Here is a 20,555-nt window from a genome sequence, read left to right on the forward strand (position 1 = left end):
GACAAAAGACAAGACGCTTCTGGATAGGGAAAAAAGTGGTCTGATTATGACATTATAATGCAAAAAAGAAATAAACTAAAGCTTACGGCACCTGAGGTTCCTAGTTGGTCTCCCATACAAGTACTAACCAGGCCTGAGTCTGGATGGCTTCCGAGATCTGACGAGATCAGACATTTTCAGACTGGTATGGCCGTAAGGGAAATTAAGAGAATGCGATCTCGCTAATGTTGGTAGAATATCAAACTCTGGTTGCGACAAAAGACAAGACGCTTCTGGATAGGGAAAAAAGTGGTCTGATTATGACATCATAATGCAAAAAAGAAATAAACAAAAGCTTACGGCACCTGAGGTTCCTAGTTGGTCTCCCATACAAGTACTAACCAGGCCCGAGTCTGGATGGCTTCCGAGATCTGACGAGATCAGGCATTTTCAGACTGGTATGGCCATAAGTGAAATTAAGAGAATGCGATCTCGCTAATGTTGGTAGAATATCAAACTCTGGTTGCGACAAAAGACAAGATGCTTCTGGATAGGGAAAAAAGTGGTCTGATTATGACATCATAATGCAAAAAAGAAATAAACAAAAGCTTACGGCACCTGAGGTTCCTAGTTGGTCTCCCATACAAGTACTAACCAGGCCCGAGTCTGGATGGCTTCCGCGATTTGACGAGATCAGGCATTTTCAGACCAGTATGGCCGTAAGTGAAATTAAGAGAATGCGATCTCGCTAATGCTGGTAGAATATCAAACTCTGGTTGCGACAAAAGACAAGACGCTTCTGGATAGGGAAAAAAGTGGTCTGATTATGACATCATAATGCAAAAAAGAAATAAACAAAAGCTTACGGCACCTGAGGTTCCTAGTTGGTCTCCCATACAAGTACTAACCAGGCCCGAGTCTGGATGGCTTCCGAGATCTGACGAGATCAGGCATTTTCAGAATGGTATGGCCGCAAGTGAAATTAAGAGAATGCGATCTCGCTAATGTTGGTAGAATATCAAACTCTGGTTGCGACAAAAGACAAGACGCTTCTGGATAGGGAAAAAAGTGGTCTGATTATGACATCATAATGCAAAAAAGAAATAAACAAAAGCTTACGGCACCTGAGGTTCCTAGTTGGTCACCCATACAAGTACTAACCAGGCACGAGTCTGGATGGCTTCCGAGATCTGACGAGATCAGGCATTTTCAGACTGGTATGGCCATAAGTGAAATTAAGATAATGCGATCTCGCTAATGTTGGTAGAATATCAAACTCTGGTTGCGACAAAAGACAAGACGCTTCTGGATAGGGAAAAAAGTGGTCTGATTATGACATCATAATGCAAAAAAGAAATAAACAAAAGCTTACGGCACCTGAGGTTCCTAGTTGGTCTCCCATACAAGTACTAACCAGGCCCGAGTCTGGATGGCTTCCGAGATCTGACGAGATCAGGCATTTTCAGACTGGTATGGCCATAATTGAAATTAAGAGAATGCGATCTCGCTAATGTTGGTAGAATATCAAACTCTGGTTGCGACAAAAGACAAGACGCTTCTGGATAGGGAAAAAAGTGGTCTGATTATGACATTATAATGCAAAAAAGAAATAAACAAAAGCTTACGGCACCTGAGGTTCCTAGTTGGTCTCCCATACAAGTACTAACCAGGCCTGAGTCTGGATGGCTTCCGAGATCTGACGAGATCAGACATTTTCAGACTGGTATGGCCGTAAGTGAAATTAAGAGAATGCGATCTCGCTAATGTTGGTAGAATATCAAACTCTGGTTGCGACAAAAGACAAGACGCTTCTGGATAGGGAAAAAAGTGGTCTGATTATGACATCATAATGCAAAAAAGAAATAAACAAAAGCTTACGGCACCTGAGGTTCCTAGTTGGTCTCCCATACAAGTACTAACCAGGCCCGAGTCTGGATGGCTTCCGAGATCTGACGAGATCAGGCACTTACAGACTGGTATGGCCGTAAGGCAAATTAAGAGAATGCGATCTCGCTAATGTTGGTAGAATATCAAACTCTGGTTGCGACAAAAGACAAGACGCTTCTGGATAGGGAAAAAAGTGGTCTGATTATGACATCATAATGCAAAAAAGAAATAAACAAAAGCTTACGGCACCTGAGGTTCCTAGTTGGTCTCCCATAGGGAAAAAAGTGGTCTGATTATGATATCATAATGCAAAATAGAAATAAACAAAAGCTTACGGCACCTGAGGTTCCTAGTTGGTCTCCCATACAAGTACTAACCAGACCCGAGTCTGGATGGCTTCCGAGATCTGACGAGATCAGGCATTTTCAGACTGGTATGGCCATAATTGAAATTAAGAGAATGCGATCTCGCTAATGTTGGTAGAATATCAAACTCTGGTTGCGACAAAAGACAAGACGCTTCTGGATAGGGAAAAAAGTGGTCTGATTATGACATTATAATGCAAAAAAGAAATAAACTAAAGCTTACGGCACCTGAGGTTCCTAGTTGGTCTCCCATACAAGTACTAACCAGGCCTGAGTCTGGATGGCTTCCGAGATCTGACGAGATCAGGCATTTTCAGACTGGTATGGCCGTAAGGGAAATTAAGAGAATGCGATCTCGCTAATGTTGGTAGAATATCAAACTCTGGTTGCGACAAAAGACAAGACGCTTCTGGATAGGGAAAAAAGTGGTCTGATTATGACATCATAATGCAAAAAAGAAATAAACAAAAGCTTACGGCACCTGAGGTTCCTAGTTGGTCTCCCATACAAGTACTAACCAGGCCCGAGTCTGGATGGCTTCCGAGATCTGACGAGATCAGGCATTTTCAGACTGGTATGGCCATAATTGAAATTAAGAGAATGCGATCTCGCTAATGTTGGTAGAATATCAAACTCTGGTTGCGACAAAAGACAAGACGCTTCTGGATAGGGAAAAAAGTGGTCTGATTATGACATTATAATGCAAAAAAGAAATAAACTAAAGCTTACGGCACCTGAGGTTCCTAGTTGGTCTCCCATACAAGTACTAACCAGGCCTGAGTCTGGATGGCTTCCGAGATCTGACGAGATCAGGCATTTTCAGACTGGTATGGCCGTAAGGGAAATTAAGAGAATGCGATCTCGCTAATGTTGGTAGAATATCAAACTCTGGTTGCGACAAAAGACAAGACGCTTCTGGATAGGGAAAAAAGTGGTCTGATTATGACATCATAATGCAAAAAAGAAATAAACAAAAGCTTACGGCACCTGAGGTTCCTAGTTGGTCTCCCATACAAGTACTAACCAGGCCCGAGTCTGGATGGCTTCCGAGATCTGACGAGATCAGGCATTTTCAGACTGGTATAGCCATAAGTGAAATTAAGAGAATGCGATCTCGCTAATGTTGGTAGAATATCAAACTCTGGTTGCGACAAAAGACAAGATGCTTCTGGATAGGGAAAAAAGTGGTCTGATTATGACATCATAATGCAAAAAAGAAATAAACAAAAGCTTACGGCACCTGAAGTTCCTAGTTGGTCTCCCATACAAGTACTAACCAGGCCCGAGTCTGGATGGCTTCCGCGATTTGACGAGATCAGGCATTTTCAGACCGGTATGGCCGTAAGTGAAATTAAGAGAATGCGATCTCGCTAATGCTGGTAGAATATCAAACTCTGGTTGCGACAAAAGACAAGACGCTTCTGGATAGGGAAAAAAGTGGTCTGATTATGACATCATAATGCAAAAAAGAAATAAACAAAAGCTTACGGCACCTGAGGTTCCTAGTTGGTCTCCCATACAAGTACTAACCAGACCCGAGTCTGGATGGCTTCCGAGATCTGACGAGATCAGGCATTTTCAGAATGGTATGGCCGCAAGTGAAATTAAGAGAATGCGATCTCGCTAATGTTGGTAGAATATCAAACTCTGGTTGCGACAAAAGACAAGACGCTTCTGGATAGGGAAAAAAGTGGTCTGATTATGACATCATAATGCAAAAAAGAAATAAACAAAAGCTTACGGCACCTGAGGTTCCTAGTTGGTCTCCCATACAAGTACTAACCAGGCCCGAGTCTGGATGGCTTCCGAGATCTGGCATTTTCAGACTGGTATGGCCATAAGTGAAATTAAGAGAATGCGATCTCGCTAATGTTGGTAGAATATCAAACTCTGGTTGCGACAAAAGACAAGACGCTTCTGGATAGGGAAAAAAGTGGTCTGATTATGACATCATAATGCAAAAAAGAAATAAACAAAAGCTTACGGCACCTGAGGTTCCTAGTTGGTCTCCCATACAAGTACTAACCAGGCCCGAGTCTGGATGGCTTCCGAGATCTGACGAGATCAGGCACTTACAGACTGGTATGGCCGTAAGGCAAACTAAGAGAATGCGATCTCGCTAATGTTGGTAGAATATCAAACTCTGGTTGCGACAAAAGACAAGACGCTTCTGGATAGGGAAAAAGTGGTCTGATTATGACATCATAATGCAAAAAAGAAATAAACAAAAGCTTACGGCACCTGAGGTTCCTAGTTGGTCTCCCATAGGGAAAAAAGTGGTCTGATTATGATATCATAATGCAAAATAGAAATAAACAAAAGCTTACGGCACCTGAGGTTCCTAGTTGGTCTCCCATACAAGTACTAACCAGACCCGAGTCTGGATGGCTTCCGAGATCTGGCATTTTCAGACTGGTATGGCCATAAGTGAAATTAAGAGAATGTGATCTCGCTAATGTTGGTAGAATATCAAACTCTGGTTGCGACAAAAGACAAGACGCTTCTGGATAGGGAAAAAATTTGTCTGATTATGACATCATAATGCAAAAAAGAAATAAACAAAAGCTTACGGCACCTGAGGTTCCTAGTTGGTCTCCCATACAAGTACTAACCAGGCCCAAGTCTGGATGGCTTCCGAGATCTGACGAGATCAGGCACTTACAGACTGGTATGGCCGTAAGGCAAATTAAGAGAATGCGATCTCGCTAATGTTGGTAGAATATCAAACTCTGGTTGCGACAAAAGACAAGACGCTTCTGGATAGGGAAAAAAGTGGTCTGATTATGACATCATAATGCAAAAAAGAAATAAACAAAAGCTTACGGCACCTGAGGTTCCTAGTTGGTCTCCCATACAAGTACTAACCAGGCCCGAGTCTGGATGACTTCCGAGATCTGGCATTTTCAGACTGGTATGGCCGTAAGTGAAATTAAGAGAATGCGATCTCGCTAATGTTGGTAGAATATCAAACTCTGGTTGCGACAAAAGACAAGACGCTTCTGGATAGGGAAAAAAGTGGTCTGATTATGACATCATAATGCAAAAAAGAAATGAACAAAAGCTTACGGCACCTGAGGTTCCTAGTTGGTCTCCCATACAAGTACTAACCAGGCCCGAGTCTGGATGGCTTCCGAGATCTGACGAGATCAGGCATTTTCAGACTGGTATGGCCGTAAGTGAAATTAAGAGAATGCGATCTCGCTAATGTTGGTAGAATATCAAACTCTGGTTGCGACAAAAGACAAGACGCTTCTGGATAGGGAAAAAAGTGGTCTGATTATGACATCATAATGCAAAAAAGAAATAAACAAAAGCTTACGGCACCTGAGGTTCCTAGTTGGTCTCACATACAAGTACTAACCAGGCCCGAGTCTGGATGGCTTCCGAGATCTGACGAGATCAGGCATTTTTAGACTGGTATGGCCATAAGGGAAATTAAGAGAATGCGATCTCGCTAATGTTGGTAGAATATCAAACTCTGGTTGCGACAAAAGACAAGACGCTTCTGGATAGGGAAAAAAGTGGTCTGATTATGACATCATAATGCAAAAAAGAAATAAACAAAAGCTTACGGCACCTGAGGTTCCTAGTTGGTCTCCCATAGGGAAAAAAGTGGTCTGATTATGACATCATAATGCAAAAAAGAAATAAACTAAAGCTTACGGCACCTGAGGTTCCTAGTTGGTCTCCCATACAAGTACTAACCAGGCCCGAGTCTGGATGGCTTCCGAGATCTGACGAGATCAGGCATTTTCAGACTGGTATGGCCGTAAGTGAAATTAAGAGAATGCGATCTCGCTAATGTTGGTAGAATATCAAACTCTGGTTGCGACAAAAGACAAGATGCTTCTGGATAGGGAAAAAAGTGGTCTGATTATGACATCATAATGCAAAAAAGAAATAAACAAAAGCTTACGGCACCTGAGGTTCCTAGTTGGTCACCCATACAAGTACTAACCAGGCACGAGTCTGGATGGCTTCCGAGATCTGACGAGATCAGGCATTTTCAGACTGGTATGGCCATAAGTGAAATTAAGATAATGCGATCTCGCTAATGTTGGTAGAATATCAAACTCTGGTTGCGACAAAAGACAAGACGCTTCTGGATAGGGAAAAAAGTGGTCTGATTATGACATCATAATGCAAAAAAGAAATAAACAAAAGCTTACGGCACCTGAGGTTCCTAGTTGGTCTCCCATACAAGTACTAACCAGACCCGAGTCTGGATGGCTTCCGAGATCTGACGAGATCAGGCATTTTCAGACTGGTATGGCCGTAATTGAAATTAAGAGAATGCGATCTCGCTAATGTTGGTAGAATATCAAACTCTGGTTGTGACAAAAGACAAGACGCTTCTGGATAGGGAAAAAAGTGGTCTGATTATGACATTATAATGCAAAAAAGAAATAAACTAAAGCTTACGGCACCTGAGGTTCCTAGTTGGTCTCCCATACAAGTACTAACCAGGCCTGAGTCTGGATGGCTTCCGAGATCTGACGAGATCAGGCATTTTCAGACTGGTATGGCCGTAAGGGAAATTAAGAGAATGCGATCTCGCTAATGTTGGTAGAATATCAAACTCTGGTTGCGACAAAAGACAAGACGCTTCTGGATAGGGAAAAAAGTGGTCTGATTATGACATCATAATGCAAAAAAGAAATAAACAAAAGCTTACGGCACCTGAGGTTCCTAGTTGGTCTCCCATACAAGTACTAACCAGGCCCGAGTCTGGATGGCTTCCGAGATCTGACGAGATCAGGCATTTTCAGACTGGTATGGCCATAAGTGAAATTAAGAGAATGCGATCTCGCTAATGTTGGTAGAATATCAAACTCTGGTTGCGACAAAAGACAAGATGCTTCTGGATAGGGAAAAAAGTGGTCTGATTATGACATCATAATGCAAAAAAGAAATAAACAAAAGCTTACGGCACCTGAAGTTCCTAGTTGGTCTCCCATACAAGTACTAACCAGGCCCGAGTCTGGATGGCTTCCGCGATTTGACGAGATCAGGCATTTTCAGACCGGTATGGCCGTAAGTGAAATTAAGAGAATGCGATCTCGCTAATGTTGGTAGAATATCAAACTCTGGTTGCGACAAAAGACAAGACGCTTCTGGATAGGGAAAAAAGTGGTCTGATTATGACATCATAATGCAAAAAAGAAATAAACAAAAGCTTACGGCACCTGAGGTTCCTAGTTGGTCTCCCATACAAGTACTAACCAGGCCCGAGTCTGGATGGCTTCCGAGATCTGACGAGATCAGGCATTTTCAGAATGGTATGGCCGCAAGTGAAATTAAGAGAATGCGATCTCGCTAATGTTGGTAGAATATCAAACTCTGGTTGCGACAAAAGACAAGACGCTTCTGGATAGGGAAAAAAGTGGTCTGATTATGACATCATAATGCAAAAAAGAAATAAACAAAAGCTTACGGCACCTGAGGTTCCTAGTTGGTCTCCCATACAAGTACTAACCAGGCCCGAGTCTGGATGGCTTCCGAGATCTGGCATTTTCAGACTGGTATGGCCATAAGTGAAATTAAGAGAATGCGATCTCGCTAATGTTGGTAGAATATCAAACTCTGGTTGCGACAAAAGACAAGACGCTTCTGGATAGGGAAAAAAGTGGTCTGATTATGACATCATAATGCAAAAAAGAAATAAACAAAAGCTTACGGCACCTGAGGTTCCTAGTTGGTCTCCCATACAAGTACTAACCAGGCCCGAGTCTGGATGGCTTCCGAGATCTGACGAGATCAGGCACTTACAGACTGGTATGGCCGTAAGGCAAATTAAGAGAATGCGATCTCGCTAATGTTGGTAGAATATCAAACTCTGGTTGCGACAAAAGACAAGACGCTTCTGGATAGGGAAAAAGTGGTCTGATTATGACATCATAATGCAAAAAAGAAATAAACAAAAGCTTACGGCACCTGAGGTTCCTAGTTGGTCTCCCATAGGGAAAAAAGTGGTCTGATTATGATATCATAATGCAAAATAGAAATAAACAAAAGCTTACGGCACCTGAGGTTCCTAGTTGGTCTCCCATACAAGTACTAACCAGACCCGAGTCTGGATGGCTTCCGAGATCTGGCATTTTCAGAATGGTATGGCCGTAAGTGAAATTAAGAGAATGCGATCTCGCTAATGTTGGTAGAATATCAAACTCTGGTTGCGACAAAAGACAAGGCGCTTCTGGATAGGGAAAAAAGTGGTCTGATTATGACATCATAATGCAAAAAAGAAATAAACAAAAGCTTACGGCACCTGAGGTTCCTAGTTGGTCTCCCATACAAGTACTAACCAGGCCCGAGTCTGGATGGCTTCCGAGATCTGGCATTTTCAGACTGGTATGGCCATAAGTGAAATTAAGAGAATGCGATCTCGCTAATGTTGGTAGAATATCAAACTCTGGTTGCGACAAAAGACAAGACGCTTCTGGATAGGGAAAAAAGTGGTCTGATTATGACATCATAATGCAAAAAAGAAATAAACAAAAGCTTACGGCACCTGAGGTTCCTAGTTGGTCTCCCATACAAGTACTAACCAGGCCCGAGTCTGGATGGCTTCCGAGATCTGACGAGATCAGGCACTTACAGACTGGTATGGCCATAAGGCAAATTAAGAGAATGCGATCTCGCTAATGTTGGTAGAATATCAAACTCTGGTTGCGACAAAAGACAAGACGCTTCTGGATAGGGAAAAAGTGGTCTGATTATGACATCATAATGCAAAAAAGAAATAAACAAAAGCTTACGGCACCTGAGGTTCCTAGTTGGTCTCCCATAGGGAAAAAAGTGTGCTGATTATGACATCATAATGCAAAAAAGAAATAAACAAAAGCTTACGGCACCTGAGGTTCCTAGTTGGTCCCCCATACAAGTACTAACCAGGCCCAAGTATGGATGGCTTCCGAGATCTGATGAGATCAGGCATTTTCAGACTGGTATGGCCGTAAGTGAAATTAAGAGAATGCGATCTCGCTAATGTTGGTAGAATTTTAAACTCTGGTTGCGACAAAAGACAAGAGGCTTCTGGATAGGGAAAAAAGTGGTCTGATTATGACATCATAATGCAAAAAAGAAATAAACAAAAGCTTACGGCACCTGAGGTTCCTAGTTGGTCTCCCATACAAGTACTAACCAGGCCCGAGTCTGGATGGCTTCCGAGATCTGACGAGATCAGGCATTTTCAGACTGGTATGGCCATAAGTGAAATTAAGAGAATGCGATCTCGCTAATGTTGGTAGAATATCAAACTCTGGTTGCGACAAAAGACAAGACGCTTCTGGATAGGGAAAAAAGTGGTCTGATTATGACATCATAATACAAAAAAGAAATAAACAAAAGCTTACGGCACCTGAGGTTCCTAGTTGGTCTCCCATACAAGTACTAACCAGGCCCGAGTCTGGATGGCTTCCGAGATATGACGAGATCAGGCATTTTCAGACTGGTATGGCCATAAGTGAAATTAAGAGAATGCGATCTCGCTAATGTTGGTAGAATATCAAACTCTGGTTGCGACAAAAGACAAGACGCTTCTGGATAGGGAAAAAAGTGGTCTGATTATGACATCATAATGCAAAAAAGAAATAAACAAAAGCTTACGGCACCTGAGGTTCCTAGTTGGTCTCCCATAGGGAAAAAAGTGGTCTGATTATGACATCATAATGCAATAATAAATAAACAAAAGCTTACGGAACCTGAGGTTCCTAGTTGGTCTCCCATACACGTACTAACCAGGCCCAAGTCTGGATGGCTTCCGAGATCTGACGAGATCAGGCATTTTCAGACTGGTATGGCCGTAAGTGAAATTAAGAGAATGCGATCTCGCTAATGTTGGTAGAATATCAAACTCTGGTTGCGACAAAAGACAAGACGCTTCTGGATAGGGAAAAAAGTGGTCTGATTATGACATCATAATGCAAAAAAGAAATAAACAAAAGCTTACGGCACCTGAGGTTCCTAGTTGGTCTCCCATAGGGAAAAAAGTGGTCTGATTATGACATCATAATGCAATAATAAATAAACAAAAGCTTACGGAACCTGAGGTTCCTAGTTGGTCTCCCATACACGTACTAACCAGGCCCAAGTCTGAATGGCTTCCGAGATCTGACGAGATCAGGCATTTTCAGACTGGTATGGCCGTAAGTGAAATTAAGAGAATGCGATCTCGCTAATGTTGGTAGAATATCAAACTCTGGTTGCGACAAAAGACAAGACGCTTCTGGATAGGGAAAAAAGTGGTCTGATTATGACATCATAATGCAAAAAAGAAATAAACAAAAGCTTACGGCACCTGAGGTTCCTAGTTGGTCTCCCATAGGGAAAAAAGTGGTCTGATTATGACATCATAATGCAAAAAAAAACTAAACAAAAGCTTACGGCACCTGAGGTTCTTAGTTGGCCGCCCATACAAGTACTAACCAAGCCCGAGTCTGGATGGCTTCCGAGATCTGACGAGATCAGGCATTTTCAGACTGGTATGGCCGTAAGTGAAATTAAGAGAATGCGATCTCGCTAATGTTGGTAGAATATCAAACTCTGGTTGCGACAAAAGACAAGACGCTTCTGGATAGGGAAAAAAGTGGTCTGATTATGACATCATAATGCAAAAAATAAATAAACAAAAGCTTACGGCACCTGAGGTTCCTAGTTGGTCTCCCATACAAGTACTAACCAGGCCCAAGTCTGGATGGCTTCCGAGATCTGACGAGATCAGGCATTTTCAGACTGGTATGGCCGTAAATGAAATTAAGAGAATGCGATCTCGCTAATGTTGGTAGAATATCAAACTCTGGTTGCGACAAAAGACAAGATGCTTCTGGATAGGGAAAAAAGTGGTCTGATTATGACATCATAATGCAAAAAAGAAATAAACAAAAGCTTACGGCACCTGAGGTTCCTAGTTGGTCTCCCATGCAAGTACTAACCAGGCCCGAGTCTGGATGGCTTCCGAGATCTGACGAGATCAGGCATTTTCAGACTGGTATGGCCGTAAGTGAAATTACGAGAATGCGATCTCGCTAATGTTGGTAGAATATCAAACTCTGGTTGCGACAAAAGACAAGACGCTTCTGGATAGGGAAAAAAGTGGTCTGATTATGACATCATAATGCAAAAAAGAAATAAACAAAAGCTTACAGCACCTGAGGTTCCTAGTTGGTTTCCCATACAAGTACTAACCAGACCCGAGTCTGGATGGCTTCCGAGATCTGACGAGATCAGGCATTTTCAGACTGGTATGGCCGTAAGTGAAATTAAGAGAATGCGATCTCGCTAATGTTGGTAGAATATCAAACTCTGGTTGCGACAAAAGACAAGACGCTTCTGGATAGGGAAAAAAGTGGTCTGATTATGACATCATAATGCAAAAAAGAAATAAACAAAAGCTTATGGCACCTGAGGTTCCTAGTTGGTCTCACATACAAGTACTAACCAGGCCCAAGTCTGGATGGCTTCCGAGATCTGGCATTTTCAGACTGGTATGGCCGTAAGTGAAATTAAGAGAATGCGATCTCGTTAATGTTGGTAGAATATCAAACTCTGGTTGCGACAAAAGACAAGATGCTTCTGGATAGGGAAAAAAGTGGTCTGATTATGACATCATAATGCAAAAAAGAAATAAACAAGAGCTTACGGCACCTGAGGTTCCTAGTTGGTCTCCCATACACGTACTAACCAGGCCCAAGTCTGAATGGCTTCCGAGATCTGACGAGATCAGGCATTTTCAGACTGGTATGGCCGTAAGTGAAATTAAGAGAATGCGATCTCGCTAATGTTGGTAGAATATCAAACTCTGGTTGCGACAAAAGACAAGACGCTTCTGGATAGGGAAAAAAGTGGTCTGATTATGACATCATAATGCAAAAAAGAAATAAACAAAAGCTTACGGCACCTGAGGTTCCTAGTTGGTCTCCCATAGGGAAAAAAGTGGTCTGATTATGACATCATAATGCAAAAAAAAACTAAACAAAAGCTTACGGCACCTGAGGTTCTTAGTTGGCCGCCCATACAAGTACTAACCAAGCCCGAGTCTGGATGGCTTCCGAGATCTGACGAGATCAGGCATTTTCAGACTGGTATGGCCGTAAGTGAAATTAAGAGAATGCGATCTCGCTAATGTTGGTAGAATATCAAACTCTGGTTGCGACAAAAGACAAGACGCTTCTGGATAGGGAAAAAAGTGGTCTGATTATGACATCATAATGCAAAAAATAAATAAACAAAAGCTTACGGCACCTGAGGTTCCTAGTTGGTCTCCCATACAAGTACTAACCAGGCCCAAGTCTGGATGGCTTCCGAGATCTGACGAGATCAGGCATTTTCAGACTGGTATGGCCGTAAATGAAATTAAGCGAATGCGATCTCGTTAATGTTGGTAGAATATCAAACTCTGGTTGCAACAAAAGACAAGATGCTTCTGGATAGGGAAAAAAGTGGTCTGATTATGACATCATAATGCAAAAAAGAAATAAACAAAAGCTTACGGCACCTGAGGTTCCTAGTTGGTCTCCCATGCAAGTACTAACCAGGCCCGAGTCTGGATGGCTTCCGAGATCTGACGAGATCAGGCATTTTCAGACTGGTATGGCCGTAAGTGAAATTACGAGAATGCGATCTCGCTAATGTTGGTAGAATATCAAACTCTGGTTGCGACAAAAGACAAGACGCTTCTGGATAGGGAAAAAAGTGGTCTGATTATGACATCATAATGCAAAAAAGAAATAAACAAAAGCTTACAGCACCTGAGGTTCCTAGTTGGTTTCCCATACAAGTACTAACCAGACCCGAGTCTGGATGGCTTCCGAGATCTGACGAGATCAGGCATTTTCAGACTGGTATGGCCGTAAGTGAAATTAAGAGAATGCGATCTCGCTAATGTTGGTAGAATATCAAACTCTGGTTGCGACAAAAGACAAGACGCTTCTGGATAGGGAAAAAAGTGGTCTGATTATGACATCATAATGCAAAAAAGAAATAAACAAAAGCTTATGGCACCTGAGGTTCCTAGTTGGTCTCACATACAAGTACTAACCAGGCCCAAGTCTGGATGGCTTCCGAGATCTGGCATTTTCAGACTGGTATGGCCGTAAGTGAAATTAAGAGAATGCGATCTCGTTAATGTTGGTAGAATATCAAACTCTGGTTGCGACAAAAGACAAGATGCTTCTGGATAGGGAAAAAAGTGGTCTGATTATGACATCATAATGCAAAAAAGAAATAAACAAGAGATTACGGCACCTGAGGTTCCTAGTTGGTCTCCCATACAAGTACTAAACAGGCCCGAGTCTGGATGGCTTCCGAGATCTGACGAGATCAGGCATTTTCAGACTGGTATGGCCGTAAGTGAAATTAAGAGAATGCGATCTCGCTAATGTTGGTAGAATATCAAACTCTGGTTGCGACAAAAGACAAGACGCTTCTGGATAGGGAAAAAAGTGGTCTGATTATGACATCATAATGCAAAAAAGAAATAAACAAAAGCTTACGGTACCTGAGGTTCCTAGTTGGTCTCCCATACAAGTACTAACCAGGCCCGAGTCTGGATGGCTTCCGAGATCTGACGAGATCAGGCATTTTCAGACTGGTATGGCCGTAAGTGAAATTAAGCGAATGCGATCTCGCTAATGTTGGTAGAATATCAAACTCTGGTTGCGACAAAAGACAAGACGCTTCTGGATAGGGAAAAAAGTGGTCTGATTATGACATCATAATGCAAAAAAGAAATAAACAAAAGCTTACGGCACCTGAGGTTCCTAGTTGGTCTCCCATAGGGAAAAAAGTGGTCTGATTATGACATCATAATGCAAAAAAGAAATAAACAAAAGCTTACGGCACCTGAGGTTCCTAGTTGGCATCCCATAGGGAAAAAAGTGGTCTGATTATGACATCATAATGCAAAAAAGAAATAAACAAAAGCTTACGGCACCTGAGGTTCCTAGTTGGTCTCCCATACAAGTACTAACCAGGCCCAAGTCTGGATGGCTTCCGAGATCTGACGAGATCAGGCATTTTCAGACTGGTATGGCCGTAAGTGAAATTAAGAGAATGCGATCTCGCTAATGTTGGTAGAATATCAAACTCTGGTTGCGACAAAAGACAAGACGCTTCTGGATAGGGAAAAAAGTGGTCTGATTATGACATCATAATGCAAAAAAGAAATAAACAAAAGCTTACGGCACCTGAGGTTCCTAGTTGGCATCCCATAGGGAAAAAAGTGGTCTGATTATGACATCATAATGCAAAAAAGAAATAAACAAAAGCTTACGGCACCTGAGGTTCCTAGTTGGTCTCCCATACAAGTACTAACCAGGCCCAAGTCTGGATGGCTTCCGAGATCTGACGAGATCAGGCATTTTCAGACTGGTATGGCCGTAAGTGAAATTAAGAGAATGCGATCTCGCTAATGTTGGTAGAATATCAAACTCTGGTTGCGACAAAAGACAAGACGCTTCTGGATAGGGAAAAAAGTGGTCTGATTATGAAATCCTAATGCAAAAAAGAAATAAACAAATGCTTACGGCACCTGAGGTTCCTAGTTGGTCTCCCATACAAGTACTAACCAAGCCCGAGTCTGGATGGCTTCCGAGATCTGATGAGATCAGGCATTTTCAGACTGGTATGGCCGTAAGTGAAATTGAGAGAATGCGATCTCGCTAATGTTGGTAGAATATCAAACTCTGGTTGCGACAAAAGACAAGACGCTTCTGGATTGGGAAAAATTGGTCTGATTATGACATCAAAATGCAAAAAAGAAATAAACAAACACTTACGGCACCTGAGGTTCCTAGTTGGTCTCCCATACAAGTACTAACGAGGCCCGAGTCTGGATGGCTTCCGAGATCTGGCATTTTCAGACTGGTATGGCCATAAGTGAAATTAAGAGAATGCGATCTCGCTAATGTTGGTAGAATATCAAACTCTGGTTGCGACAAAAGACAAGACGCTTCTGGATAGGGAAAAAAGTGGTCTGATTATGACATCATAATGCAAAAAAGAAATAAAAAAAAGCTTACAGCACCTGAGGTTCCTAGTTGGTCTCCCATACAAGTACTAACCAGACCCGAGTCTGGATGGCTTCAGAGATCTGACGAGATCAGGCATTTTCAGACTGGTATGGCCGTAAGTGAAATTAAGAGAATGCGATCTCGCTAATGTTGGTAGAATATCAAACTCTGGTTGCGACAAAAGACAAGATGCTTCTGGATAGGGAAAAAAGTGGTCTGATTATGACATCATAATGCAAAAAAGAAATAAACAAAAGCTTACGGCACCTGAGGCTCCTAGTTGGTCTCCCATACAAGTAACTAACCAGACCCGAGTCTGGATGGCTTCCGAGATCTGATGAGATCAGGCATTTTCAGACTGGTATGGCCGTAAGTTAAATTGAGAGAATGCGATCTCGCTAATGTTGGTAGAATATCAAACTCTGGTTGCGACAAAAGACAAGACGCTTCTGGATAGGGAAAAAAGTGGTCTGATTATGACATCATAATGCAAAAAAGAAATAAACAAAAGCTTACGGCACCTGAGGTTCCTAATTGGTCTCCCATACAAGTACTAACCAGGCCCAAGTCTGGATGGCTTCCGAGATCTGACGAGATCAGGCATTTTCAGACTGGTATGGCCATAAGTGAAATTAAGAGAATGCGATCTCGCTAATGTTGGTAGAATATCAAACTCTGGTTGCGACAAAAGACAAGACGCTTCTGGATAGGGAAAAAAGTGGTCTGATTATGACATCATAATGCAAAAAAGAAATAAAAAAAAGCTTACAGCACCTGAGGTTTCTAGTTGGTCTCCCATACAAGTACTAACAAGACCCGAGTCTGGATGGCTTCAGAGATCTGACGAGATCAGGCATTTTCAGACTGGTATGGCCGTAAGTGAAATTAATAGAATGCGATCTCACTAATGTTGGTAGAATATCAAACTCTGGTTGCGACAAAAGACAAGACGCTTCTGGATAGGGAAAAAAGTGGTCTGATTATGACATCATAATGCAAAAAAGAAATAAACAAAAGCTTACGGCACCTGAGGTTCCTAGTTGGTCTCCCATACAAGTACTAACCAGGCCCAAGTCTGGATGGCTTCCAAGATCTGACGAGATCAGGCATTTTCAGACTGGTATGGCCGTAAGGGAAATTAAGAGAATGCGATCTCGCTAATGTTGGTAGAATATCAAACTCTGGTTGCAACAAAAGACAAGACGCTTCTGGATAGGGAAAAAAGTGGTCTGATTATGAAATCCTAATGCAAAAAAGAAATAAACAAATGCTTACGGCACCTGAGGTTCCTAGTTGGTCTCCCATACAAGTACTAACCAGGCCCGAGTCTGGATGGCTTCCGAGATCTGATGAGATCAGGCATTTTCAGACTGGTATGGCCGTAAGTGAAATTGAGAGAATGCGATCTCGCTAATGTTGGTAGAATATCAAACTCTGGTTGCGACAAAAGACAAGACGCTTCTGGATTGGGAAAAATTGGTCTGATTATGACATCATAATGCAAAAAAGAAATAAACAAAAGCTTACGGCACCTGAGGTTCCTAGTTGGTCTCCCATACAAGTACTAACCAGGCCCGAGTCTGGATGGCTTCCGAGATCTGGCATTTTCAGACTGGTATGGCCATAAGTGAAATTAAGAGAATGCGATCTCGCTAATGTTGGTAGAATATCAAACTCTGGTTGCGACAAAAGACAAGACGCTTCTGGATAGGGAAAAAAGTGGTCTGATTATGACATCATAATGCAAAAAAGAAATAAAAAAAAGCTTACAGCACCTGAGGTTCCTAGTTGGTCTCCCATACAAGTACTAACCAGACCCGAGTCTGGATGGCTTCAGAGATCTGACGAGATCAGGCATTTTCAGACTGGTATGGCCGTAAGTGAAATTAAGAGAATGCGATCTCGCTAATGTTGGTAGAATATCAAACTCTGGTTGCGACAAAAGACAAGATGCTTCTGGATAGGGAAAAAAGTGGTCTGATTATGACATCATAATGCAAAAAAGAAATAAACAAAAGCTTACGGCACCTGAGGTTCCTAGTTGGTCTCCCATACAAGTACTAACCAGGCCCGAGTCTGGATGGCTTCCGAGATCTGACGAGATCAGGCATTTTCAGACTGGTATGGCCGTAAGTGAAATTAAGAGAATGCGATCTCGCTAATGTTGGTAGAATATCAAACTCTGGTTGCGACAAAAGACAAGATGCTTCTGGATAGGGAAAAAAGTGGTCTGATTATGACATCATAATGCAAAAAAGAAATAAACAAAAGCTTACGGCACCTGAGGTTCCTAGTTGGTCTCCCATACAAGTACTAACCAGACCCGAGTCTGGATGGCTTCCGAGATCTGGCATTTTCAGACTGGTATGGCCGTAAGTGAAATTAAGAGAATGCGATCTCGCTAATGTTGGTAGAATATCAAACTCTGGTTGCGACAAAAGACAAGACGCTTCTGGATAGGGAAAAAAGTGGTCTGATTATGACATCATAATGCAAAAAAGAAATAAACAAAAGCTTACGGCACCTGAGGTTCCTAGTTGGTCTCCCATACAAGTACTAACCAGGCCCAAGTCTGGATGGCTTCCGAGATCTGACGAGATCAGGCATTTTCAGACTGGCATGGCCATAAGTGAAATTAAGAGAATGCGATCTCGCTAATGTTGGTAGAATATCAAACTCTGGTTGCGACAAAAGACAAGATGCTTCTGGATAGGGAAAAAAGTGGTCTGATTATGACATCATAATGCAAAAAAGAAATAAACAAAAGCTTACGGCACCTGAGGTTCCTAGTTGGTCTCCCATACAAGTACTAACCAGGCCCGAGTCTGGATGGCTTCCGAGATCAGGCATTTTCAGACTGGTATGGCCGTAAGTGAAATTAAGAGAATGCGATCTCGCTAATGTTGGTAGAATATCAAACTCTGGTTGCGACAAAAGACAAGACGCTTCTGGATAGGGAAAAAAGTGGTCTGATTATGACATCATAATGCAAAAGCTTACGGCACCTGAGGTTCCTAGTTGGTCTCCCATACAAGTACTAACCAGACCCGAGTCTGGATGGCTTCCGAGATCTGACGAGATCAGGCATTTTCAGACTGGTATGGCCATAAGTGAAATTAAGAGAATGCGATCTCGCTAATGTTGGTAGAATATCAAACTCTGGTTGCGACAAAAGACAAGATGCTTCTGGATAGGGAAAAAAGTGGTCTGATTATGACATCATAATGCAAAAAAGAAATAAACAAAAGCTTACGGCACCTGAGGTTCCTAGTTGGTCTCCCATACAAGTACTAACCAGGCCCGAGATCTGACGAGATCAGGCATTTTCAGACTGGTATGGCCGTAAGTGAATTTAAGAGAATGCAATCTCGCTAATGTTGGTAGAATATCAAACTCTGGTTGCGACAAAAGACAAGATGCTTCTGGATAGGGAAAAAAGTGGTCTGATTATGACATCATAATGCAAAAAAGAAATAAACAAAAGCTTACGGCACCTGAGGCTCCGAGTTGGTCTCCCATACAAGTACTAACCAGGCCCGAGTCTGGATGGCTTCCGAGATCTGGCATTTTCAGACTGGTATGGCCGTAAGTGAAATTAAGAGAATGCGATCTCGCTAATGTTGGTAGAATATCAAACTCTGGTTGCGACAAAAGACAAGACGCTTCTGGATAGGGAAAAAAGTGGTCTGATTATGACATCATAATGCAAAAAAGAAATAAACAAAAGCTTACGGCACCTGAGGTTCCTAGTTGGTCTCCCATACAAGTACAAACCAGGCCCGAGTCTGGATGGCTTCCGAGATCTGACGAGATCAGGCATTTTCAGACTGGTATGGCCGTAAGTGAAATTAAGAGAATGCGATCTCGCTAATGTTGGTAGAATATCAAACTCTGGTTGCGACAAAAGACAAGACGCTTCTGGATAGGGAAAAAAGTGGTCTGATTATGACATCATAATGCAAAAAAGAAATAAACAAAAGCTTACGGCACCTGAGGTTCCTAGTTGGTCTCCCATAGGGAAAAAAGTGGTCTGATTATGACATCATAATGCAAAAAAGAAATAAACAAAAGCTTACAGCACCTGAGGTTCCTAGTTGGTCTCCCATACAAGTACTAACCAGGCCCGAGTCTGGATGGCTTCCGAGATCTGATGAGAGCAGGCATTTTCAGACTGGTATGGCCGTAAGTGAAATTGAGAGAATGCGATCTCGCTAATGTTGGTAGAATATCAAACTCTGGTTGCGACAAAAGACAAGATGCTTCTGGATAGGGAAAAAAGTGGTCTGATTATGACATCATAATGCAAAAAAGAAATAAACAAAAGCTTACAGCACCTGAGGTTCCTAGTTGGTCTCCCATACAAGTACAAACCAGGCTCGAGTCTGGATGGCTTCCGAGATCTGACGAGATCAGGCATTTTCAGACTGGTATGGCCGTAAGTGAAATTAAGAGAATGCGATCTCGCTAATGTTGGTAGAATATCAAACTCTGGTTGCGACAAAAGACAAGACGCTTCTGGATAGGGAAAAAAGTGGTCTGATTATGACATCATAATGCAAAAAAGAAATAAACAAAAGCTTACGTCACCTGAGGTTCCTAGTTAGTCTCCCATAGGGAAAAAAGTGGTCTGATTATGACATCATAATGCAAAAAAGAAATAAACAAAAGCTTACAGCACCTGAGGTTCCTAGTTGGTCTCCCATACAAGTACTAAACAGGCCCAAGTCTGGATGGCTTCCGAGATCTGACGAGATCAGGCATTTTCAGACTGGTATGGCCGTAAGTGAAATTAAGAGAATGCGATCTCGTTAATGTTGGTAGAATATCAAACTCTGGTTGCGACAAAAGACAAGATGCTTCTGGATAGGGAAAAAAGTGGTCTGATTATGACATCATAATGCAAAAAAGAAATAAACAAAAGCTTACGGCACCTGAGGTTCCTAGTTGGTCTCCCATACAAGTACTAACCAGACCCGAGTCTGGATGGCTTCCGAGATCAGGCATTTTCAGACTGGTATGGCCGTAAGTGAAATTAAGAGTATGCGATCTCGCTAATGTTGGTAGAATATCAAACTCTGGTTGCGACAAAAGACAAGACTCTTCTGGATAGGGAAAAAAGTGGTCTGATTATGACATCATAATGCAAAAAAGAAATAAACAAAAGCTTACGGCACCTGAGGTTCCTAGTTGGTCTCCCATACAAGTACTAACCAGACCCGAGTCTGGATGGCTTCCGAGATCTGACGAGATCAGGCATTTTCAGACTGGTATGGCCGTAAATGAAATTAAGAGAATGCGATCTCGCTAATGTTGG

The 20,555-nt window shown here is 42.2% G+C and overlaps 64 pseudogenes; all 64 read right to left on the bottom strand.

Moving 5' to 3' along the window:
- Positions 1 to 79: 79 nt before the first annotated feature.
- On the bottom strand, positions 80 to 198 carry LOC134588018 (5S ribosomal RNA; annotated as a pseudogene).
- Positions 199 to 332: 134 nt separating this feature from the next.
- LOC134594864 (5S ribosomal RNA) lies at positions 333 to 451 on the bottom strand (annotated as a pseudogene).
- A 134-nt stretch (positions 452 to 585) lies between these two features.
- LOC134589006 (5S ribosomal RNA) lies at positions 586 to 704 on the bottom strand (annotated as a pseudogene).
- Positions 705 to 838: 134 nt separating this feature from the next.
- On the bottom strand, positions 839 to 957 carry LOC134598092 (5S ribosomal RNA; annotated as a pseudogene).
- A 134-nt stretch (positions 958 to 1,091) lies between these two features.
- On the bottom strand, positions 1,092 to 1,210 carry LOC134597635 (5S ribosomal RNA; annotated as a pseudogene).
- Positions 1,211 to 1,344: 134 nt separating this feature from the next.
- Positions 1,345 to 1,463, bottom strand: LOC134596781 (5S ribosomal RNA; annotated as a pseudogene).
- Positions 1,464 to 1,597: 134 nt separating this feature from the next.
- LOC134598305 (5S ribosomal RNA) lies at positions 1,598 to 1,716 on the bottom strand (annotated as a pseudogene).
- Positions 1,717 to 1,850: 134 nt separating this feature from the next.
- On the bottom strand, positions 1,851 to 1,969 carry LOC134594755 (5S ribosomal RNA; annotated as a pseudogene).
- A 225-nt stretch (positions 1,970 to 2,194) lies between these two features.
- Positions 2,195 to 2,313, bottom strand: LOC134598340 (5S ribosomal RNA; annotated as a pseudogene).
- Positions 2,314 to 2,447: 134 nt separating this feature from the next.
- Positions 2,448 to 2,566, bottom strand: LOC134597284 (5S ribosomal RNA; annotated as a pseudogene).
- Positions 2,567 to 2,700: 134 nt separating this feature from the next.
- Positions 2,701 to 2,819, bottom strand: LOC134596782 (5S ribosomal RNA; annotated as a pseudogene).
- A 134-nt stretch (positions 2,820 to 2,953) lies between these two features.
- On the bottom strand, positions 2,954 to 3,072 carry LOC134597285 (5S ribosomal RNA; annotated as a pseudogene).
- A 134-nt stretch (positions 3,073 to 3,206) lies between these two features.
- Positions 3,207 to 3,325, bottom strand: LOC134595850 (5S ribosomal RNA; annotated as a pseudogene).
- A 134-nt stretch (positions 3,326 to 3,459) lies between these two features.
- LOC134588420 (5S ribosomal RNA) lies at positions 3,460 to 3,578 on the bottom strand (annotated as a pseudogene).
- Positions 3,579 to 3,712: 134 nt separating this feature from the next.
- LOC134588496 (5S ribosomal RNA) lies at positions 3,713 to 3,831 on the bottom strand (annotated as a pseudogene).
- A 377-nt stretch (positions 3,832 to 4,208) lies between these two features.
- On the bottom strand, positions 4,209 to 4,327 carry LOC134594756 (5S ribosomal RNA; annotated as a pseudogene).
- Positions 4,328 to 4,794: 467 nt separating this feature from the next.
- Positions 4,795 to 4,913, bottom strand: LOC134594265 (5S ribosomal RNA; annotated as a pseudogene).
- A 134-nt stretch (positions 4,914 to 5,047) lies between these two features.
- On the bottom strand, positions 5,048 to 5,156 carry LOC134589355 (5S ribosomal RNA; annotated as a pseudogene).
- A 134-nt stretch (positions 5,157 to 5,290) lies between these two features.
- Positions 5,291 to 5,409, bottom strand: LOC134590481 (5S ribosomal RNA; annotated as a pseudogene).
- A 134-nt stretch (positions 5,410 to 5,543) lies between these two features.
- LOC134588836 (5S ribosomal RNA) lies at positions 5,544 to 5,662 on the bottom strand (annotated as a pseudogene).
- Positions 5,663 to 5,887: 225 nt separating this feature from the next.
- LOC134590493 (5S ribosomal RNA) lies at positions 5,888 to 6,006 on the bottom strand (annotated as a pseudogene).
- A 134-nt stretch (positions 6,007 to 6,140) lies between these two features.
- LOC134597637 (5S ribosomal RNA) lies at positions 6,141 to 6,259 on the bottom strand (annotated as a pseudogene).
- Positions 6,260 to 6,393: 134 nt separating this feature from the next.
- Positions 6,394 to 6,512, bottom strand: LOC134597642 (5S ribosomal RNA; annotated as a pseudogene).
- Positions 6,513 to 6,646: 134 nt separating this feature from the next.
- LOC134597287 (5S ribosomal RNA) lies at positions 6,647 to 6,765 on the bottom strand (annotated as a pseudogene).
- A 134-nt stretch (positions 6,766 to 6,899) lies between these two features.
- On the bottom strand, positions 6,900 to 7,018 carry LOC134594865 (5S ribosomal RNA; annotated as a pseudogene).
- Positions 7,019 to 7,152: 134 nt separating this feature from the next.
- On the bottom strand, positions 7,153 to 7,271 carry LOC134588421 (5S ribosomal RNA; annotated as a pseudogene).
- A 134-nt stretch (positions 7,272 to 7,405) lies between these two features.
- Positions 7,406 to 7,524, bottom strand: LOC134598093 (5S ribosomal RNA; annotated as a pseudogene).
- A 377-nt stretch (positions 7,525 to 7,901) lies between these two features.
- LOC134594758 (5S ribosomal RNA) lies at positions 7,902 to 8,020 on the bottom strand (annotated as a pseudogene).
- A 710-nt stretch (positions 8,021 to 8,730) lies between these two features.
- LOC134595609 (5S ribosomal RNA) lies at positions 8,731 to 8,849 on the bottom strand (annotated as a pseudogene).
- A 224-nt stretch (positions 8,850 to 9,073) lies between these two features.
- LOC134595194 (5S ribosomal RNA) lies at positions 9,074 to 9,192 on the bottom strand (annotated as a pseudogene).
- A 134-nt stretch (positions 9,193 to 9,326) lies between these two features.
- On the bottom strand, positions 9,327 to 9,445 carry LOC134594866 (5S ribosomal RNA; annotated as a pseudogene).
- A 134-nt stretch (positions 9,446 to 9,579) lies between these two features.
- On the bottom strand, positions 9,580 to 9,698 carry LOC134588008 (5S ribosomal RNA; annotated as a pseudogene).
- A 224-nt stretch (positions 9,699 to 9,922) lies between these two features.
- LOC134598235 (5S ribosomal RNA) lies at positions 9,923 to 10,041 on the bottom strand (annotated as a pseudogene).
- A 224-nt stretch (positions 10,042 to 10,265) lies between these two features.
- On the bottom strand, positions 10,266 to 10,384 carry LOC134598130 (5S ribosomal RNA; annotated as a pseudogene).
- A 225-nt stretch (positions 10,385 to 10,609) lies between these two features.
- LOC134597592 (5S ribosomal RNA) lies at positions 10,610 to 10,728 on the bottom strand (annotated as a pseudogene).
- A 134-nt stretch (positions 10,729 to 10,862) lies between these two features.
- On the bottom strand, positions 10,863 to 10,981 carry LOC134594301 (5S ribosomal RNA; annotated as a pseudogene).
- A 134-nt stretch (positions 10,982 to 11,115) lies between these two features.
- LOC134594156 (5S ribosomal RNA) lies at positions 11,116 to 11,234 on the bottom strand (annotated as a pseudogene).
- Positions 11,235 to 11,368: 134 nt separating this feature from the next.
- On the bottom strand, positions 11,369 to 11,487 carry LOC134597494 (5S ribosomal RNA; annotated as a pseudogene).
- Positions 11,488 to 11,864: 377 nt separating this feature from the next.
- LOC134595427 (5S ribosomal RNA) lies at positions 11,865 to 11,983 on the bottom strand (annotated as a pseudogene).
- Positions 11,984 to 12,208: 225 nt separating this feature from the next.
- On the bottom strand, positions 12,209 to 12,327 carry LOC134597593 (5S ribosomal RNA; annotated as a pseudogene).
- Positions 12,328 to 12,461: 134 nt separating this feature from the next.
- On the bottom strand, positions 12,462 to 12,580 carry LOC134594302 (5S ribosomal RNA; annotated as a pseudogene).
- Positions 12,581 to 12,714: 134 nt separating this feature from the next.
- LOC134594157 (5S ribosomal RNA) lies at positions 12,715 to 12,833 on the bottom strand (annotated as a pseudogene).
- A 134-nt stretch (positions 12,834 to 12,967) lies between these two features.
- On the bottom strand, positions 12,968 to 13,086 carry LOC134597495 (5S ribosomal RNA; annotated as a pseudogene).
- A 377-nt stretch (positions 13,087 to 13,463) lies between these two features.
- Positions 13,464 to 13,582, bottom strand: LOC134595745 (5S ribosomal RNA; annotated as a pseudogene).
- A 134-nt stretch (positions 13,583 to 13,716) lies between these two features.
- LOC134595485 (5S ribosomal RNA) lies at positions 13,717 to 13,835 on the bottom strand (annotated as a pseudogene).
- A 316-nt stretch (positions 13,836 to 14,151) lies between these two features.
- On the bottom strand, positions 14,152 to 14,270 carry LOC134597472 (5S ribosomal RNA; annotated as a pseudogene).
- Positions 14,271 to 14,495: 225 nt separating this feature from the next.
- On the bottom strand, positions 14,496 to 14,614 carry LOC134597484 (5S ribosomal RNA; annotated as a pseudogene).
- Positions 14,615 to 14,748: 134 nt separating this feature from the next.
- On the bottom strand, positions 14,749 to 14,867 carry LOC134595016 (5S ribosomal RNA; annotated as a pseudogene).
- Positions 14,868 to 15,243: 376 nt separating this feature from the next.
- Positions 15,244 to 15,362, bottom strand: LOC134597130 (5S ribosomal RNA; annotated as a pseudogene).
- Positions 15,363 to 15,496: 134 nt separating this feature from the next.
- Positions 15,497 to 15,616, bottom strand: LOC134588599 (5S ribosomal RNA; annotated as a pseudogene).
- A 134-nt stretch (positions 15,617 to 15,750) lies between these two features.
- LOC134594722 (5S ribosomal RNA) lies at positions 15,751 to 15,869 on the bottom strand (annotated as a pseudogene).
- Positions 15,870 to 16,003: 134 nt separating this feature from the next.
- Positions 16,004 to 16,122, bottom strand: LOC134589105 (5S ribosomal RNA; annotated as a pseudogene).
- A 134-nt stretch (positions 16,123 to 16,256) lies between these two features.
- On the bottom strand, positions 16,257 to 16,375 carry LOC134596110 (5S ribosomal RNA; annotated as a pseudogene).
- A 134-nt stretch (positions 16,376 to 16,509) lies between these two features.
- Positions 16,510 to 16,628, bottom strand: LOC134589059 (5S ribosomal RNA; annotated as a pseudogene).
- A 376-nt stretch (positions 16,629 to 17,004) lies between these two features.
- LOC134597132 (5S ribosomal RNA) lies at positions 17,005 to 17,123 on the bottom strand (annotated as a pseudogene).
- Positions 17,124 to 17,257: 134 nt separating this feature from the next.
- LOC134590505 (5S ribosomal RNA) lies at positions 17,258 to 17,376 on the bottom strand (annotated as a pseudogene).
- A 377-nt stretch (positions 17,377 to 17,753) lies between these two features.
- LOC134595618 (5S ribosomal RNA) lies at positions 17,754 to 17,872 on the bottom strand (annotated as a pseudogene).
- A 134-nt stretch (positions 17,873 to 18,006) lies between these two features.
- LOC134589258 (5S ribosomal RNA) lies at positions 18,007 to 18,115 on the bottom strand (annotated as a pseudogene).
- Positions 18,116 to 18,234: 119 nt separating this feature from the next.
- On the bottom strand, positions 18,235 to 18,353 carry LOC134596939 (5S ribosomal RNA; annotated as a pseudogene).
- Positions 18,354 to 18,966: 613 nt separating this feature from the next.
- Positions 18,967 to 19,085, bottom strand: LOC134595348 (5S ribosomal RNA; annotated as a pseudogene).
- A 225-nt stretch (positions 19,086 to 19,310) lies between these two features.
- Positions 19,311 to 19,429, bottom strand: LOC134597079 (5S ribosomal RNA; annotated as a pseudogene).
- A 134-nt stretch (positions 19,430 to 19,563) lies between these two features.
- On the bottom strand, positions 19,564 to 19,682 carry LOC134598409 (5S ribosomal RNA; annotated as a pseudogene).
- A 225-nt stretch (positions 19,683 to 19,907) lies between these two features.
- Positions 19,908 to 20,026, bottom strand: LOC134594274 (5S ribosomal RNA; annotated as a pseudogene).
- Positions 20,027 to 20,403: 377 nt separating this feature from the next.
- Positions 20,404 to 20,522, bottom strand: LOC134596904 (5S ribosomal RNA; annotated as a pseudogene).
- Between the last annotated feature and the right edge of the window lie 33 nt (positions 20,523 to 20,555).

The sequence above is a fragment of the Pelobates fuscus genome, chromosome 2, assembly GCF_036172605.1.
Source record: "Pelobates fuscus isolate aPelFus1 chromosome 2, aPelFus1.pri, whole genome shotgun sequence".
In the NCBI taxonomy this organism is placed as follows: Eukaryota; Metazoa; Chordata; class Amphibia; order Anura; family Pelobatidae; genus Pelobates; species Pelobates fuscus.